Here is a 21,175-nt window from a genome sequence, read left to right on the forward strand (position 1 = left end):
AAGAATTTAAAAACAATTATAAGTGCTTTAAATGGAATGTCTTCAAATGCCATGGATACAATTTATTTTGCTAACATGTGGTTATATCTTGGTATTTCTGAATATTTATCTGAAAGACCTATAGTTATCTTACAAACTCCAAAGTATCCTACGAGACAAATAGAGCAATACTATGGTGTTATTACATCTATGATCTTCGGGTTGACTCCAGTTTTAATTGGTGGGATTAATATTGTTTATAACTTTGAGGGAATGGCTGATCTTTCGCCAACCATTGATAAAGATGGCAATTTAATAGTAATTTGTGCGCATTCTTCAAGGAGCGATCCGAGGTGTTACTACAATTTAGAGCAAATCCATAAACAGTTGGCTATAAAAGAGCCGTTACCAAAAGTGTTTTTAGTAGAAATCAAAGATAAATATAAAGAACTAATATACCATCTTGATCTTGGAGTACATGTTGACGCGAATCAAAATTTGTACGTTGCAGAGAATTTATTGACTAAACAAAGTATGTCACAATTGATAGATGTAATTGGTAGAGATCGAATAATTTATATACCTGAAAATGAATGGATGCGGTATGCTATGAATTTTATAATGTTTGATAATCGATTTAAAGCTTCTCAGAAAACGGCTATTGCTCGTGATGATTGTCCTGTATTGTATACTCAATTAGAAAAAAACGGTTATAATGTGTTCAAGAGACAAGAGATGTTTCTCAATGGAGGAGGTAGTGCACGTTGTCGTGTAGCTTTTTTTGAGAAAGGGTTGTCACCTCATAATCTTGATTCTTTTCTTGTTGAGCAATCAAAAATAGAAGACAACCTTGGCAGTAATTACGCTGTTATACCTCGTAACAAAGTAGAAGAATTTTGCAGTGTTTATGACTCAATGGATTTACATAGAATCATTTTTAATAACCATCCAGTCAAGTTTTAGTTTTTAAGTACTTTATAAAATCTTTTTAATTTACTTGTTTTTTTATTTTTATTTCTATTTTTTTTTTTGATAGATACAATATTACTTTTAGTAGTAGCGTATATCACGTATCTTGCAGTAGCAGAACAACCAGCTGTTAAAGTAAATTTAGAAACATTTTGAGGCTGCAATCGAGTAGGGGAGACGAGGCAAAAGTAGGACAGCCTGAATTTCTAATTAGGAGTGGTGCATAAATACTGTTATTTAATGTAAACAATTAAATTTCTTCCCCTCTATTTTGAAATGTACATTATAAAAGTGTTTACATTGGGGTGAAGGGGAACAAAAAGAAGAAATATTTATGCCTCGCTGCTTCCCGTCACCATTTGATTATTTCAATTGGTGAAAGCTCTTGAACATTTTTATTTTGATTAGGTAATTTTATTATTTTATCAGTTTCTATATAATTTCTTTAGTTAAAATGTTGGTTTAAATATATTTGTCCCACCTCTACTCACACTTGTCCCACTTTACCCCAATGTTACGGTTTCTCTAAAAGCAAAAATTTATATAATTAGTTATAATTGGCTGGAAACCTGATTAAATCGGTGCCTAAAAAGAAGGTTTATTTGTAAAAACTTGTTTAGTTTAGTTTATACATCAAATAAAAAAGATATTGCAATTACCCTAAAAAAAAATTTACGCGTCCCACTTCTCCCCATCTCCCCTAGAATAAAAATAGAGTTTTTAAGTATACATTACATTTAAGAATACAAAATAGGCATCGAGGGTTAAGCTGTGGACCATTTTTCTTCAATAAAAAATACTCTTATAATAAAAATTTTAGTCACGTTTTCACGTAAATTTGCCTTAAATAAAAACCTAGAAGTATCTCTCATAATTATAAGTATACACGTTATAAAGTTTAAAAATTTAAAGACCTTTAGGACCAATGATTTGTTTAAGTTTTAAGACCAACGAGTCTTAAAAATAAAAACAAACGCTGCAGGGTTCTTACAAAATGGTCCGTAATTACAAAAACGATAACTTTTGTTAAAAGTTATTAACATTCCAAAATGTCCATATATTATTTTCATAACATTATATAAAAACAAACTTATGTGATCTGTGAATAAATACTTTAGATTAATGGTTCAAAGTGTTTAAACTTTATAAAAAATGCTTATAAAATCCATCCTCAAATAACGTATGGGGATAATATTGTGTAACTACACCTTTTCAAGATGTAATTGAGAACTCGAAAGTTGTAATTATGAAACATAAGACGTATTTGAGAACAAAGTTCTAATTAAGAAACGTAAGACGTAATTGAGAACACGAAAGTTGTAATCAGGAAATGCAAGATGTAATTGAGAACACAAAAGTTTTTACGCCTCTGCAACTCACGGAAAAGTCATAAATGAAAAAAAAACTTATTTAACACTTCATTATAGATGTATTTAATTATGCTTTATGAACCAAACTTTTTTAACTATGTAAGTAAGAATTTATTTACTGATATTCAAAGGTGTCAAATGCACATACAAGTTTTTTTAAATAAATAACTGTATTCATAATATATACTTCTGAAATGTCATTTAACGAACAAGAATTAAGTAACACCGAAATTTTTACTTTTGTAAAAAAAAGATCATGTGTATGCGCCAATAGTTAATAAGAAATTTGTATCCTGTCAACATGGCAAAAAAAATATCATGAAGAAAATAGTAAATGGGAAACAAAATGGTCTGGCAATTCAACAAGCAACACGACTTTGGCATTTAAAATCTGTTCATAAAATATTTGGACCATTACAATAATTACAACGCTCAATTTATTTTATACAAAACTCAGAGTTTCACGCAAATTAGCGATAATATTACAAAGCTCAAAAATCAGTACATGGTCGATAACTTTAATGCCACCTAAGAGGATGCTCGACTGTATTTTTAATATACTTTTTTGTTGCTATTTTTTCAAGATTTGTAATATCTAATGCAGGGGCGAATCTAGGAATAAAACGGAGGAGCAAACCCTTAAAAGTACTGACTGATTTCTAAATGAAAATTCCTCAAAACTTAAAATCAACCGGCTGAATTGTGTTAAATACCCAACTTTATTCATCAAAAAACTGACTATAAATTAAAAATTGCCTTCTATAGGGCAATTTTTAATTTATAGTCAGTTTTAACACACTCTCCCCTCCCTACCCCGTAGATTTGCCTCTGCAGATAAGTGATCATCAGATCACTTAAGTGCGTGAATCTCTGAGTTATATTAAAATAAATTGAGTGTTATAACTATTTAGTTTCTACTATATTTGCTACTTGATATATAAATATTTATATTTATATATATATATCTATCCCCTATAACATTTTAAAGTTACGTTACGTATTGTAACGTAAACGAGATTCGTTACGTTACGCGAAAATGTCTGTTATTTTTACGTAACCGAGACGTAACATTTTACGTAACATTACATAACACTGTAGCGTAACGTTACATGCAATGTTCATTATTTTTACGTAACGGTGACGTAATATTGTTGCGTAACTCTACGAGAAAAATGATACGTAACAACGCGTAATATATTGACGTAATGACGCGTAACATTGTAGCCTATGGTATCCTTCTAATTAATTGTTTTTTTATATATACATATAGTGAGAGATCTATGTATATATAGAGAGAGCTATATACATAGAGAAAGACAGAGAGAGGTAAAAAAATGCCATGACTTAGCAAAAGATTCAAGTTAGTAAGATAGATTAGAGAGTGGAGACAGATATTACTCAGAAAGTGCGAACTACACATATTTGGATATTGTGGTTCATCCTCCTCCGGCTAATTGCCAAATAGAGGCCACATACCCGGGGCAGCGAAGACAAGTTTAGCTCGTTAAAGAGCATCATCACCCGCTTCACTGACCATGAGTAAGTGAGTTTAAGAGGAAGGAAGAAAGTTAAAGTAAAAGTCAGAAGAAGTCGAGTTAGAAAGATAATATAAAGAAAGCGGACAGATATTGCGCGAGATGTTACCTGTGCAATTCATACACTTTTTTTTTTTTTTCTTTAATTTAAATATAACATATATATCAGTATAAAGTAATTACAACAGAGGTATATTTACAATGAGGGGGGAAAAGTTCCTGTAGTATTTTACAAATTTTTAGTTTCGTTTGCTTTTCTTTATTTATTTCATACTTTTTTTATTTTTTTTATTTATATAATTGTTGTGAATGTTAATAAAACGATAAACAAAAGTCAAAAAAAGCGAAAAAAAATTCGAAATAATACCACAACAAGTCCTCAATAAGTATAAATAAATTAAAACATATTGACGTTTAAAATATATTTATGCCTGGTTATTACCCCAGGCTGATAAAAAACATTCACACATCCATTAAAACCACCGGGTTATGCAGGACATGTTCGTACATCGTGTTTTTATAATATATATTGCTGGACATTAAGCCCCGCATTTTAAAAATGTTACGCAAAATACAAGGCAAAGGTTGCTGTGGACATGCTTTTTCGTTTACTTGGTATATAAAAAGAATATACAAATATACACTTAGAGATTAAATAAAACATGGTTGAAACTTATTCCTTAAACAAAGAACACTAGGTTGTAGGTACTTTTATCGCTTATGGCGTTGTTAATTGAAAATTGTTCGTGAAATATTTCCACGTTTTTTTTCCTCAAATTTTGTTGTAATTTATCTTCCATATGTTTTTAATTTTTTAATAACCTCTACAACTCTTGTAGAGGGTATAATTTTGTTTTCTTTTAATTTCATGTTTCTGGCCCACCATAAATTTGAAGTTATTACGTGGGCCAGGGTTACAGCTATTTTAGCAGTGTGGTTCTTCTTTGACAAGTGGTCTATATTTTTCAGAAAGACCGCAACAACTATATTAAAGTTTTGCTCTGTTATGAGCTTTTCATAAATGTTTTTAACCTTCCATACCGATCTAGCTTTCTTAAAGTGGATAAACGGGTGTAACGTGTTTTCCACTGCATCGCAGGTTTTGCAGTTAACGTTTCCCCATCCTCTGTTTTTCCTCCAACTCTGAATTTTTTCAAGAGTTGGAAGCAAGTTTGTTAGTATTCTCCAGAGGACGTTTTTGCCAGCTCCGTTGGCTTTAGGATTTAAAACTTCTTTCCCATATTTTTTTAAATGTTTATGTTTTGGTCAAACTTGTTGACAATCGCATATATGTTTTTGGAGTTTTTAGTTTTTATTTCAAAAAATTTTTCGTTATTTTTGATAATATCAACAACATTTTTGTAATAAAAAGGAATGTCATTAATTAATTTTAGAAAGTTGTTTCTGGTAAAAAACAACCATTGGGGTGATTAGTTTTTGCTCTTCTAGTTAGGTGGTGGGCTAAATAGTAGTTTTGGACGAAGCAAGACTCGTGAGAGTTTTCTTGTTCCTTTATTAAAAAAATATGTTTGGTTCTGAAGGCTAATTACTGCTTTTTGGTATCAAGGATTCCTAGTCCTCTTTTATCAATGGGTATATTTAAGATGTCATATTTTAATGGTTGCGCGTAATCGCTGTGCTAGAGGTAAGCGGATATTTTTTTTTTTTTGAAATTGTTTCGTTGATTGGGAAGCCTTTGGCTACGAACCATACCTTTGATAGTGCAAGAGTGTTGCATTTCAAAGATATGTTTCGGAATTTAAAGCTTTTGATTTTTTTCCTAAAGCTTTCAACGGCTTGCTTCTTATTCACGCTAGCGGTGTAAGCTAGGTCGGTGTGGAAGGTTATCCCTACAATTTTGATGCCCGGTGCACCAGTTAATGTTGAAACATTTTTGGTTTCACACTCTGGCTGTATTTTCGTAGTGGATATGGTTGAAACCACCCAACGCCAGGCCTTTGGTTTTATTTTTATTTATGTTTGAATGCCGTCCACATCAGGATTGTTTCTGATGTCTAGGGCCAACGACTCCACAACCAGGCAGTAAAGCATAAGGGATATCGGGTCACCTTGGCGAACTCCTCTGCTTATACTGAACGGCTTGCTCATGTAGCCGTTATTCAAATCATTAGATTGTGTGTTTTTCATTGTTTGTTCTATGGCGGTAATAAACCTTTCAACAACTTCTTTATAAAGGAAATTTTCAATAAAGCTCTAAAATATAAAAATCACGAACAGATACTACACTTTATCATAGCCATTAGGCCGGGAAGCGATCATACAATTAATACACTAAACATAATTGGGTATTGTGGTTTATCCTCCTCCGGCTAGTTGCCATATAGAGGCCACAAACCCGGGCCAGCGAAGACAAGTTCAGCTCACTAATGAGCGTCATCACCAGCATCGCTGACCAAGAGTAAGTGAATTTAGGAAGAACGAAGTAAGTTAGGTGGAAGTCAGAAGAAGTCGAGTTAGAAAGATAGCATAGAGAAAGCGGGCAGATCTTGCATGAGATGTTAGAATGTGTAATTCAAACTATACATATAATTGGATTAAGCATTTTAATATGCTTGTTGTGTAAAGTGTAACATAAGAAAGCTTGACACTTTATATACATTTTTATTTGCGGGTTTATAAAAACTCGTAAAGTTTTACGCTTGTATTATTGACCAACAAAAGCGTTATGTAACGTAACAAAATCTAGTTAAAATACGTCTCAAATTTAGATTATACTTAACGTTAAGTTACGTTTTAGTTTACACTTTTTAAAAGTTGCACTTTTATAAGTTTAGATAAAATAATTGACATAATTTTGCGAATTGTAATTTTTTTTTTAGTGACAAATTAGTTACAAAAAAAAAAAATAATAAGACAAATCTATTTTACAGTTAAAATAAGCGATGATAAGTAGCAGTTTTAAAAAAAATATTTTTAGTTACAAATGTTTCAACAAACGAATTGTTAAATGCCTTAAACTCATGAGTTAAGGCATTTAACAATGCGTATTTTGAGTATTTATTCGGTATTTAGAAAAAAAAATTTATTAACAACATTATTTATATATTGGGTTGTTTATGTATTTATTTATTGAAAACGCAGTATCACGTTAATTTTTTTAAAAAGGTAACCCACGCTTGTGGGTTAGTCACAATATAAATATTTTTACGTTTTATTACCTTTTTTTATTTTTTTTAAAGGGTACCAATTTACACGTAACATAGCGTTAAAAAAATCCAAATTTGAGAGGTATTTTAGTTACGTCTCAAATCTAGATTCAGTTACGTTACGTTACGTCTCAATTAATTACACTTTAAAAAATTATTAAAAAAAAACAATTAAGACGTAACGTTGCGAATTGAGTCTTTATTTTTTTTTTCGTGACAAAGTACCCAGCTAGCACACATACATTGGGCCAACGTTGGCACAACGTCGGACGCGTTGGTTTAATTTATCACTCAAGTGATAACGTAGAACCAAAGTCGGGCCAACGTCGGAATACGACTGAATTTTTGCTTTTTTGAATACGTTCAGTGTGTTACAGGTTTTAGTGCTAAAAAAATTTCGGCCATTCTTAATAAAATCCCGTTTTTAGTTAGCTGTGGGTTATGCAAAGAAGTTGTAAAGAAATTATTCTAAAACAAACAGATTAAATCACGAGAAGAAGTGGTTTTATCTTACTTTTTAGCTTTGTTATCAAATCAGACTATTATTTCGACTTTTTTTTGTTCTAAACTATTATTTCTTTTTCTTTCTACAAAAATTCTTTTTTTTTACGTTCTATTTTAAACTTCATTAATTATGCGTGTCACGTTTTTAAAAAAGCGCTAAAGCTGTCGTAATTCGTATTGTTGTAGTTCGCGCTTTTTTGTGGAATGTTATGGTCCAGTGAATCCTATTGTTCATATTACGTCAGTTCAAACGAAAACTCGTGCTATAAGGTTAAGGTTTTTATGTTTGTGTTTTTTATGTCAGGTTGTAAAATTATTATATTCATGTTTAAGGTACACGATTTTTCAAATTAGGAAACCTGATCCTCTCCATCATGGCTATTAATATTTTAACGTGCAACATAAATGGTCTAAACGATCAAGAAAAACGCAATAATTTTTTTGGGTTTCTCAAAAAATCCACCTTCGATCTTATCCTCCTTCAGGAAACAAAATCCGGACCGTCCACTATTAAACAGTGGAGTGACGAATGGACTGGCGAGTCTATTTGGAACTCAGGTCCGAGTCATAACTGTTGTGGGGTGGCGATACTCTCCAAATCCAATGTGTCTTTGCACGAACTAAAAAGGGACAACAACGGAAGAATATTAAATGTCATGATAAAAATTGATGAACACGAAATGCAGGTGCTGAATATTTACGCGCCCAATGTGCCGAGAGAAAGGCGCCTCTTTTTTGGCAACCTTAGAGATTTCTTGCAGGACACAGGACTACCCGTCCTGATGGCCGGGGATTTCAACATGGTCGAAAGCCTGCCTCTTGCCACAGAGGGCACAAACAACGCTAAATATCACACCTACGGCATTGCTGAACTCGGGGTCCTCCAAGGTAAGTATAACCTCGTAGATGTTTATCGTTACAAATTTCCCAACAAAAGAGAATTCACATGGCGCAATCAGACGGTTAAATGTAGACTCGAAAGATTCTACTGCCCTGATAAAATCGCCAAAAAAACAACATACAACAAAATTCTCACCAACCCTTTTTCCGACCACGAGTTCGTGTCAACAACTGTCAATTTTAGTAAAACCAGGAGAGGACCAGGATACTGGAAATTAAACTGCTCCCTTTTGGAAATAGAGGTACATAGGCAAAAAATTGAGCTCTTAATTCGAGATTGGCAAACAAGAAAACGGTCCTATACGTCAATTTTAAAAAGGTGGGACGACTGCAAACTTTTTGTTAGGGCTGAATTACAACACATATCGATACAGGAAAGTGCGAAAAATAAAAAAAATATCAAAAGGATTGAAAACGAAATCCAACGGGAGCGACAAAACGCTAACCCGAATTTAGATAGCATCAAAGAAAAACGCGATGCTCTTTTCTTGCTCCAGTTTCCCGGAGCGTTTATTCGCACGAAACAAAAACTAATCGAAGAAGGAGAAAAACCTTCAAAATTTTTGTATAATTTAGAAAAAGTTCAACTGCTTTTAGAAAAAGATTTTGAAGAACTTGCCTACGAAATACTTTTCGTAGAAAAAAACACCAGCCACTCTATGAAATAATCTATTATTTCACTGATCCCCAAACAAGGAGATCTTACCGAATGCAAAAACTGGAGGCCCATATCCCTAATCGGCGCTGATTACAAAATAATCACAAAAGCGCTGGCCCTAAGACTTGCAAAAGTAATGGGGAAAATTAAAGAACCAAATCAAACTTGCGGAATCCCAGGTAGAACAATATTCTCAAATTTACATTTAGTCCGTGATCTTATAGATTACGCGCAATTTAAAAATCTACCTAGTTTCATTTTGTCAATAGACCAAGAAAAGGCGTTTGATAAAGTCGATCGTGCGTTTCTGCTTAAGATTCTCCGAAAATTTAATCTCGGAGAAAATTTTGTATCTTTTGTTAACACCTTATATTCAGAAGTTTCGGCATCTGTTCTGAATTGCGGTTTCCTGTCAGCCTCCTTCCCTACGGAAAGGGGAGTTAGACAGGGTGATCCCCTCTCTCTCTTGCTGTATGTTTTTGTCGCCGAAGCTCTCGCTTTGGTGATCAGAGCAGATGGCAGAATAGTGAGTTTCCCGCTACCAGGTACACCTAAACCCCTTAAAATACAGCAGTACGCAGACGATTCGAACTTTTTTGCCAGGGACGTAAAATCAGTCCGTTGTTTCTTCGAAAAAGTGTTTGAAAGAACTGTTTGAAAAAGCAAGTGGTTCAGTGATCAATGCCTCAAAAACCAAGGGTCTCGCCCTTGGGGGTTTTGATCCCAAAATGTACCCGGAATTGGATGGCATAGAGTGGAACAACAACACCGGTTTCAAAGTTTTAGGTGTTACTTTTTACACCAGACTGAGCGATACTACCAATTTCAACTGGTTAGTAACTCTAAACAAAATAGAGAAAAAACTCAAGTTTCTGGGACTACGTACTTTGTCACTTAGGGGAAAGACTATGTTGATAAATACGTTAGCAATGTCAAAAGTATGGTTTCTGGCAAACGTGCTACCCGTTCCCGAATGGGTAATAGAACGTCTGCACAGAGCCATTTTCGAAAATCTGTGGCAAAAGACCAATTACAATCCGGTCAAGAGAGAGACACTTTTCTTACCCGTCAAAAGCGGGGGTCTCGGAATTTTATCACCGAAGGAGCAAAGTCTTGCACTTCGCCTCAAAACACTCTTTCAACTGAAAGAATGCGAAGAGGACAAAGCTCACGATTATTACTACTTTTCAAAGTATTGGTTGGCGAGTTCACTTATAAAATTTACGAACCAAAACCTAAGCTGGAACTTTTTATAGCAGAACAATTTTCCGAAACACTGGGACAACAAAACGTCTCAGTACTACAAAACAACAATAGAAATATTAGGCAAAAACGGGTCCCTTTTTAACATCCCCTCAAAAACAACAAAAAATTTTTACTTAGAAGTGGCAAAAAACAAAAAGACAGTCGTGCCAGCAGAACTTTTTTGGAACAGTTCAACAAAAACAACAATGCCGTGGACCCAAATTTGGAAAAAAAACTTCACCTCCCACGCATGCGGGCCAACTCAAAACATCCTCTTTCGTTTCTTACACAACAGTTTACCTTCTGCGGCCTTGCTAGCCAAAAGCACTAGGCAACAGATCGTCAAAAATAACAAATGCAAAACTTGTGGTAAAATCGAGGACAACATGCATATCTTTGCCTACTGTCCTCCTTCTGTCGAAATTTGGGAATATTTTAAACATGTATATAACTCCTTGACATCCCGAAACAACTTTTCTACGATAAATTCGATTTTCTCGATTGAAACAGCGAGTTTATCGGAGAAAAGCCCCACTTCGCAGCTGCTGTTGACACTCACTCAAACCATCATGAGTGCAATATGGAACAGTAGATGTCACCACATGTTTAGTAACAAAAAAATTGACCCAATGGCAGTGATCAGGGTAATAATCAGGAACATCAGGCATATTATTACCTTAAAATATAATTATCATGTCCGCAGAAACACCGCGGACATTTTCTGTGAGTATTTTTGTATAAAAAAATTTTTCTGTCAAGTAGAGAATGGAAGTCTGAAACTAAACATATGAGCTGAAATAAAACAACGGCTCGTGGTATGTTTAGTAAAGACTTTCTTCCCTCTTGCAATTTTTTTATGTTATACAACAAACTTATTATTATATAAAATTAGCAAATCACTGCCAGACCTTAATATATGAAATATTATTTTAGCACATTAATTTTTTTATCTATAGTGTTCGTAACGTAATGTTTATGTAAAAGTCCTGTAATTCCTTTTTTAAATTTTTTTAGATATAAATCTTTCTTTTTCCTTTTGAACCTCTCCTTAACCTAATTTGAAATTTCTTCTCTCTTTTTACCTAATCTAAACTCTTGATTTCTTTCCGCACAACGGCAAAAAAAATTAAAAACAAAAAAATATAAAACCAAAAAACACAAAAAAATATAAAATCAAAAAACACAAAAAAATTAAAATTAAAAATTCAAAAATAATGTAATAAAATTTAAAAAAACAAAAAATGTATATATTTACGCTAGCTTTGTAATACCATATATTGTAAAAACATAAAAACTTAGTTAATGTTATAAAAAATTGTAAATATTTATTATTTTGTAATAAAATAAAAAAAAAAAAAAAAAAAAAAAAGAAGTGGTCGTTATAGAACTCGGAAAGGTTGAATCACGAGAAAAAATGGTATTAAAAGAATCAATAAAGACTGAAGCACGAGAAAAAGTAGTCGTTAAAGAACTCAGAAAGGTTGAACCACGAGAAGAAGTGGTATTAAAAGAATCAAAAAAGATTGAATCACTCGAAGAAGTGGTGGTGAAAAAAAATCCCCTTTGTTAGAATCCAGTTGGCTAGAGAGATACAGGTATTTATTTTCATTTTTGTGTTTATTTAACTTTAAACTAGTAGTTTACTAATTATGTAGCTACATAATTTGTAAATAAACTTGTCTATATTACATTAAAGATAGTAGAATTTTTTAATTTTATATCAAGAATTTGAGTACCCCATTTATTATCATGGCCTGAACGAAGTTTGTGCTGCTTCACCAAATTCTCCTCAGAGCAGCACTGATTGCAGGAGAATCTACAAAATTGTGCAAAAAGGCTTCTATTAGGCTACCATATCATGCATTTAGACTTCATTTTATGCTCTTACGTTTTTTATTTATTCAAAAGATATATATATATATTAATTAAGATTGAATTGAATTGATGAATCAATATTTGGGCTAATCAATATTGATAGTAAATTTCTTAATGTTCTTAAAAACTTTAAGTAATTTACTGTATTTATATATTTATAATAAGATGTAAAACTGGTAAAGATGTAAAATGCTAGAATGTTATAATAATAACAATAAAAATAATAATAATTTTTTTTTTTGCTGTACGCATACAATGTGGTGAATCTAACATCTGTAGATGTTAAACTTTGACGGCTTTTGGAAAAGTGCTTATTTTTTATTTTTCATTTTTTCATTATTTTTTTTTATTTTCTTTTGTTTGTTTTTGAAACGATCAAACTTGTTTTTGAAGACATTCACATTATCAGAGTTGATTATCTCTCCTGTTTAATTATTCCAATTGTTCACTGTTCTGTTTGTGTTGAAGTTAAATCTGGTAGAATGCGGTAGAATGTGTGAATTGCTTTTGCATTTTCTGAGTATGACCTTTTGTTATTGCATATTTAATTATTTTAGGAGGATGATTCCATTTAACTTTATCCATATTTTTACTTATTTTATAAAATTAAATCAAATTACCTCTTACTCTTCTAATTTTTAAAGTAGTCAAGTTATATCTTTAAAATTTTGTTTTTTTGTAGTAACAATGATTAATAATATTATGCTACTAATATTATACGTTATAATTTAACTGATAATTGTTTAGAAGGCTGCTTCCGATGCAACAAACAGAAGAAGAGTGAAAATGAAAGTGATCTGGATAGCAATCCTGATGAAAAAGGTATTATCACATCTTTAGCTGAGTGGTGTGTTAATTTTAAAATTTCTTTGGTAGCTGTTGGAGCACTTCTTTTGTTACTAAGACCGTACTTTCCGTGCTTACCATTTTTTTACTTTTTTTAAACTTATAATATATTATATAACTTCTTGTCTCTGTATAGTATGTTTCTTTCGTATGTTTTGATTTTTCATTGTTTCATTCTTATTTACTAACACGTGTCATTATTTACTGAATGAAACTTTAGTTTAAATTTTTTTTTTCAGTTACGTCTAGTGAAGCATTTGTTTTGTAATTCGTCATTTGTTACCATATCCCTCTTTAACAGCTGTTAAAGAGGGATATGGTAATGTATTTTATATGCATTTGCAGCATTTTAATGGTGATTGGAATTCATATATTATTTGTATATGAGAATTTTGAAGCATATTACTTCTAGTTTTTGCAGTAAAATACTGATACTATTTTAATAGTTTTCAATAATTTTTTGTTTAGATGTGGTATTAAAAAATGAAAGCGAAATATCAACAAATGTAGTAATTATTTAAAAAAAATTTATTTTGTCGCCATGTTTTTGCAGGTAATATATCAAAAAAAATATTTTATGTTTTTATTTATGGACATTTTATTTGTATATTGTGCTTATATTTAACATATGTTTGTTATTAATTATTTTATTACTTAAATATATATTTTATATTTAATGTGTGTGTGTCTATATATATGTATATATATATACATATATGTATATACATATATGTATATATATATATATATATATGTATATACATATATGTATATCATATATGTATATATATATATATATATATATATATATATGTATATACATATATGTATATATATATATACATATATATATATACATATATATATATACATATATATATATATATATATATATATATATATATATATATATATATATATATATATATATATATATATATATATATATATATATACATACGTACATACATACATACATACATACTCTCCTCCCCCTCCAGATTTCTGAACAGTCTTTATTGACGAAACTTTGTGTAAAAAAATAAAAACTGATAAGTGTTTGGTAAAAATATATATAAACACAAAAATATATGAATACCTATAATTTCAGCAGTAGTTATGGCAACACCTAAAGCTCATCAAACGAAAGATGCAAATTCAAAGATTTCTACCAAATTTTATAACGAGAAGCATTCGAACGTTGTTATTAGTCTCAAGAGAAGTAAAGATGCAAGATTCGTAAAGATGCTTAGCAGTCGAGAAGAACATTATTTTGTTAGAACATGTGTACAAATATTTTGACATAATTATATTGTTTATTACAACAAATATTGATTTTCTCTAAGTATTTGTGTAATTTAAATTGGTTCATTAATCAATGTTTTATTTTCGTTCATCTGCGTCAAATTTTATTCAAACTTATTTGGACATTACATTTTGTTCAACATTACAAAGAAATAGTTACGCTTTATTTAAAGAAATAGTTACCCTTTAGTTGAAAAAAGTTACACTTAAGTCAAATAAATAGTTTTAATTGGATTGCAAAAGCTTTCTTTTTGATTGAAAAGATGAGCACACTTTTTGAATCAAAATCAAAGTTTTTGCAAACAAGTTAAACTAATATTATTTGAGTTATACGTTGGACCAACGTCAGCATGCGACGCTCGCCTAACGTCGAAATCCGACGTTGGGCCAACGTTAGCCCAACGGTTGGTTGCGATGTCGCGCCGACTTTCAAATCCACGTTGGCTCGATGTCGGTTGCCGACCATCGGCCAACGAATTTTTCGACGTTGATCCGACCTTGGGCCAACGTATATGTACTATCTGGGTAACTAATTGAGACGAAGCTATTTTACAACAAAAGATAAAAGATAGTATTTAGCAATACGGTAATGATGAACAAAAATTTACTGCATTTTCAAGTATATTTACTCAATATTTAAATAATAATTAGAGAATGTAACCTTGTTACCAATTGTAACCGATTGAGACGTAACGTAACTTTCAAAATGTTATAGGGGTATATTTACATATCGGGCCAAAAGATGTACTTGGTGTCTCGATAATATTTGTTAATAAAATGGTTAAAAGCGCTTTTGTAAACACTCTTTTAAATACATCTCTTGATTTATCGCTTGGTCAGAAGGAACTATGTAAACTGATGTAACCCATTGTGGGAGATGCCATCCATACAAGTAATTTTTTTTTTTCAAATTTTGCAACTTCATAATATTTAGTAATGTCAGGTGTTAAATACTGGTCATTTGAATAGTATATGTTATAACAAGTCATTGTGCTATTCGATAAAATAAAACTCATCGTCAATGATAAATTCACAATTTGGTCATGATATTTTGAATAATGTTGACCATATTTGTTCTGCCAGGTTTTTTTTTTCTTATATAACAAACTCTAGCCTTTTCAAAACATTTTAAGATTTTTCTGATGGTGCTTTTGCAACAACCAAGCCAATAAACAAACAACAAAAACACCTCTTCTATTGTTAAATATTTTCCTTAATTTGAAACTGTTGTTTTGTGAATTAAAAGTACTACCTTTAACAACCCCCTGCTTGTCATGAAGTTAGATTTATGGCAAATGGGATATATTTATTGATGCTTAAACTAATTCATAAGAAATTGAAATTTGTGTCAGTGAAGGAAATCGAAAATGTTAACAAAATTGCACCTTTTGTAGCAAGCAATGTTTTACGTTCTCTGGTTTCTGAAGTAATCTATTATAATCCAGGCACCATCTAATAATCTCAAATCAATTAAAGTAGCCGAAAGCATGGAGGAAGAAGACAAAATACTTGACAAAAGTCTAAAAAATTCTCTTTTGAAGATGATTTTGCGGTCTTTGGAAGAACCGCGTTCAATCAGAGACTACACAGCGGTCTTGTCTGACAAAATAACTAATTTGGTTGACTTTATTTGTGATTTAGAGTTTAGGGTTTAATTTTTAGTATTAGTAACAATGTTAACACGTTAACATTGCTACTAATACTTCACATACTATTTATATCACATCCAAGACTTTCAAAATCTTAGTTAATTGTTGTTATTACAATTCGTTATTCATACTTTGTAATACTTCTTATTATGGTGAAATAGCATCTACACTAGTAACATCAAATACTGCTATACTATTATCTTACGATGTATTTTTTTCACAAGCCATTTCTTTCTGTAAACAAAATCCAAAACTCCATTTAATTGTTTTATGATCTCTCTCATCCGTGCAAAAAATGATTTTTTTAAATCCTTGAAATTAGATCCTGAATTTAAAAATACTGTGGTCTGCCATTAGCTAATAGTAAATTTTCTCAAAACAACCCTAACTCTTGAATAACTAAACTTGTAAGTTCTCTTCCATTATCTGGTTGTAAAATAATTGGAGCCCCAAAGTCTGAAGAAAATTGCTTTAAAAATCAACAAAATCAACTTGTCCTCTTTAATTAAAGTCATTAACTGTAATAGGATGGCTGAAATTCTTTTATCCACAGATTTCCTTGAGTTTTCAGTACATTTATCAAATTTGCTTATAAAACTCTTGATAAAGGCTAATGTTATATTACTGTAATATTTAGCGATTTTTAAATGTGCTTTTTTCTTTTCTTTATGGCCACATGAAGTATGCAGGTTGCGGATCATAGCCATAATACTATCTCCTGTTGCCATAATTCGTCCATCAAATATTCCTGCAACTGCAACTTTTTCTTGCATTTTTTCTTATTCCATCAAAAACAACCAACTTATAGGTACTTTCCCCATAATAATAATGCCTTGGAAAAGTTAAATTATTATTGTATTCAGAGTTTAAAGTTTCAATTTTATGTTCTTGCGTGCTATAATAGGTCACTAATATCTTCTATCTTACAGGTTTTGAAAGATTTTTGTCTCAGAGAGACAAACTAATAGACAAGTTGAATATTATAATATACAATTTCTGTTTTATGTAGTTAAAAACATTGTACAGAGGAGTAATAATACTAATGATTGGGTATCTGAATCAAAAATTTAAATAAATTTCCGAATGTTCTCATAAAATTTGATCCCAATAAAGAAATTGTTTTTGAAATTTTTAACAATAAAATCTTCATAATCTTCTTTTAAACACAAATAATCATTTGAAAATTTAAAAATGAACCATTTTAAAATGACAGTTACCCTTCATTTTATAATGGTGCCTAAGACTATCATCAGATACCAAAATACTACTTGAAGTTTGAGATAAATGTGGATCTTCTGATTGATTCTTTGGTTTTCGACCTTTTTTACCCATTAGTTTAGCCGACTGAATTTGTTTCAACTTTTTTTTTCTTTTCTATTTTCTATGCATTTTCTGCTTTTGAGTAGCAGTAGCAACATTTTCTTGCTCTCTAGCCAATTTCTTTGCAACTTGTTCATCTAATTTTTGTATTTTTATTGCTTCTTAGCCTCAGTGAATTTATATGGCATCCGCCGAAGTCATATAGTAATTAGCTGGTTGCTTTACTCTCTCATCTTTTTGAACCTTTTATCTTAGAATTGGTGTCAATTGATCTCTGAGCATATTTAACACTGATTTGTTTATATCTTTTCCAACTAGTTGAACAGCATAATTCAAAGTATGAAAACATTTAAGCAAATCATCACGATTAAACATTCTTGATGGTGTGTTTAGTGAGATAGATTTAATTGGCAATTGAAAAGAATTTAAAGTTTAGTGATCAAACTAAAGCTCTATGCGGAAAAGCTAATAATAAGTGCTTTGCCCATTCTCGAATAAGAAGTTTTCTATCAAATAAACAAGCTACTTTATTATTTCACGCCTATATTTTGTCTAATCTTCTATGCTGTCTTTCAATTTGAATGTTTTTCTCAAAATGCAATGACAACATTATTAATAAAATTCATAAAAAAGCACTCCACATAGTCCATAAAAGATTTAATTTGTCTTTCGATGAAATGTCAAAATTGGAAAATAACCCAAGAATCTCCGAAACTTGCGATTTTTAATGAATAAAGTTTCTAAATTCCTTAATGGTTTAAATCCTGAACTTATGAAGGGCTTATTTATAAAAAAAATTTACCACTTCAACTTAGATGTTTCAATAAATTGATGCTAGAGCCCAAAGGCTCTAATCATAAGAGTATAAATAATGTTTTATATAGAACCACCTTGTTCTGGAAATCCCTTGACAATAAGATCATGTGAAACCATCAAAAAGTCTCTTGGTGTTCAAAAATAATATTTTACATTGAAATGGGAGAAAATATTTTTGTAAAATTTGTAGAAATTTATTTATTATTACTACGAATCATATCATTTTACAAACTTATAAATTGATTTATTCTTTTTACGGTATTTATGAAGATATTTTTTCTTTTTATGATATCTATGAAGTTATTTTATCTTTTTGAGATATTTATGCACAATATTTTAGTATAATCTTATGCTAACTAGTGCATTTTTTTTAATTTTATTTTTTTGCATTTTTTACGATGTTTATGTTTGTGTTGCATCTGCGCTTATTGTGTTGATTTTAATTAGTTTATCTTTTAAACTACTGTATGCAATCAACTATAAATAATGTTTTAAATAAATGATAAATGGTTGCATTTCCTAAAACTAATGGACTAAATACTGTTGAAGATCCAAATAAATTTTTAATATTGTTGTTTTCGACAGTTTGAAATATGGTGCCGATGGAAGTTTTTTAAGAAGAAATTTGTAAACTATCGAATGAAAATATACCAGTATATTGGAAACTACTTCGTGCATTTTCATGTTTAAAGCCACCATTTTGGGTGAGATGAAAGATTTGGATGAGAGAAACATGGCTGGAAAATGTTGGAAAATGTCTGGCTTTCAAAGTGATTTTTTAGTCAAATAACTTTTGACGATTCGCTTCCATTCGTCTTTTACTGTTTTGAAAACGCCAGCATCTAATGGCGGCAAAAAATGGTAGTATGATCCGGCAAACGTCGAAGTAAAATTAAATTTTCTAGAGCTTTTTTTTTTTAACTTTTGGCATATATTTGAAGCTTGGCCATCAATAATAAGAATTTTAAAACCTGAAAGTTTATTTGCGTGAGGCAAAAACTTTGTTTTAAACCATGACAAAAAATGTTCGAATTCCACCCATCCTGTACTACAACTGTTATAATAAACATTCTCGGCACCGCCTTTGCACCAGTCTTTCATTATATGTCTTTATAAATTTTCTTAATGGGGTTAATAATTGCCGCAAGCGTCACTACAAGTTAAGGTTGTTGTCATTTTTTTTTTTATTCAATTTTACTAACTTTTTAGGATTTTTTGTTCCTTTTCTTCAAATAGTTCGAGTTTGCCTTGATCAAATTTCAAACCAGACTCATCACAAGTAAATATATGAAAGGTCTTATCACCTAAATTATGTTCATTACATGCTGCTGCTAATTGTTCAAACTAATAGTCAATTATAGCTGGCTGTGTGGCCACTGTTCTAATAGTTTGCATGCTGCTTACTTTTCTTGGGCAATTTTCTTTACGATATTTATTCATGAAACCAGTTTAATAAAATTCTGCGCTAAATAGTGCTTTTACTATTTAATTTTTTCGTTGCAAATCTAAGTTTTTTTTTGATTTTTTGTTTTTTTGTTTTTTTAGTTATGATAGATTTCAAATTGAAATCTTTCATAATTGCTATATTTTTTAAAACTTTTTTTATATTGTTCGATTTGTCTTTAATACATTTTTTAATTTAGAATAGTCCGGTCAAAATAAAAATTTCAGTTTACAATAATTCGCATAGAGCTGAAATTTGGTACGGACCTTCAAAAAAGTTATTTAATGTCAAAAGTAGAAAAGAATGGTTTTTCATGTTTTTCCGGTAAACGGTAAATTTTATCAAAAAAAAAATAGATCGAGCAAAAGTTTTAGATTATTAAATTATCTACAAAAATTGTTTTCATACTTTTTTTTCACTATTAGAATCACTATTCCTGATATATTTCAAATCTAAAATTGAAGAAGTCTTATTCAACATAATCTATAAATAATGTTTTATATACTATATATTAGTATTATTACTATATATTATTATATATAATAGTATGCTATATCTTCTTCGCTTTTTTCTTCTTCTCCTATTTCTTCTTCTTCATCTTCTTCCTCTTTTACTTCTTTATCATTTTCTCCCTCCTCTACTTCTTCTTTTTTTTCTAGCTCGAAATGTGAAAAAGATACATCAGCTGTCTCATCATTAACGTCATCAAAAGCTTCATTTGTTGAAATTGATTCAATATTGGAGCGAGACTGGCCTCGACAATTAGTACATTCTGGTAAACTCAATAAACCGACTTTTTTGCAACTACATTTTGCATTACAACCCCTTTAGAAATTGCAAAAGATGGTATTGAGAAGTTTTTATGGAGTAGGTGGAAGTTAAGTTTGAATTGGCTCCAATGTATTATCTACTAAATTCCAACCCCAGTCTGTTGGGTACAGTTGATTGCCTAGCCATACTTGAGTTTGGTAGTACACTCGATATAAGTATTGATTAGCAAAAGCAGATGTTGGAGGAAGACAAGATAATTGCACTCTTTTATTGTTCCGTGTATTTTTTACAAAACTTAAATATCTATACCTGTCTATATAAACAAATTTTTTGGAGCTCTATATAGAGCATGAAGAAAACAAATCCCGTTTGTAATGATGCCTTGTGGATTCAAGTCGATCCTTTGAAATACTTCGACATAATTAGTTGAATCATGTTTTTCAAATAATTTAAATACCGTTGTTTTACCCCTTCTGAAAAATGCTAATGTAGTATCGCAGCCAGTAATTACATGTAAAAATAAGATATGATTTTGACATTTTGGATAAGTAGATAAACTTTTTGATGAATATATTTCTGTTGGTTGTTGAGCTTTCCCGGATTTCAAAAAATAAATAATCTTATCAGTTGGAGTTCTTGCAGTCAGTGGTACTAATAAGTCAATATCTTCACCGACAACGATAGTTGTATTTGATGTAATGGATTGTTCTATGGCTGTTTCAATTATGAGGACATCAGCGTCATTATCAGCTTGCTTCACTATAATATTTACAGCTGTTAACTTTTGCTGTTGGCTTGTTGGAACCGTCATAAATTGATCAA

At 30.8% G+C, this 21,175-nt stretch overlaps 1 pseudogene; it reads right to left on the bottom strand.

Moving 5' to 3' along the window:
* Positions 1 to 5,999: 5,999 nt before the first annotated feature.
* LOC136082098 (U2 spliceosomal RNA) lies at positions 6,000 to 6,130 on the bottom strand (annotated as a pseudogene).
* Between the last annotated feature and the right edge of the window lie 15,045 nt (positions 6,131 to 21,175).

The sequence above is a fragment of the Hydra vulgaris genome, chromosome 06 (assembly GCF_038396675.1).
Source record: "Hydra vulgaris chromosome 06, alternate assembly HydraT2T_AEP".
NCBI lineage: Eukaryota > Metazoa > Cnidaria > Hydrozoa > Anthoathecata > Hydridae > Hydra > Hydra vulgaris.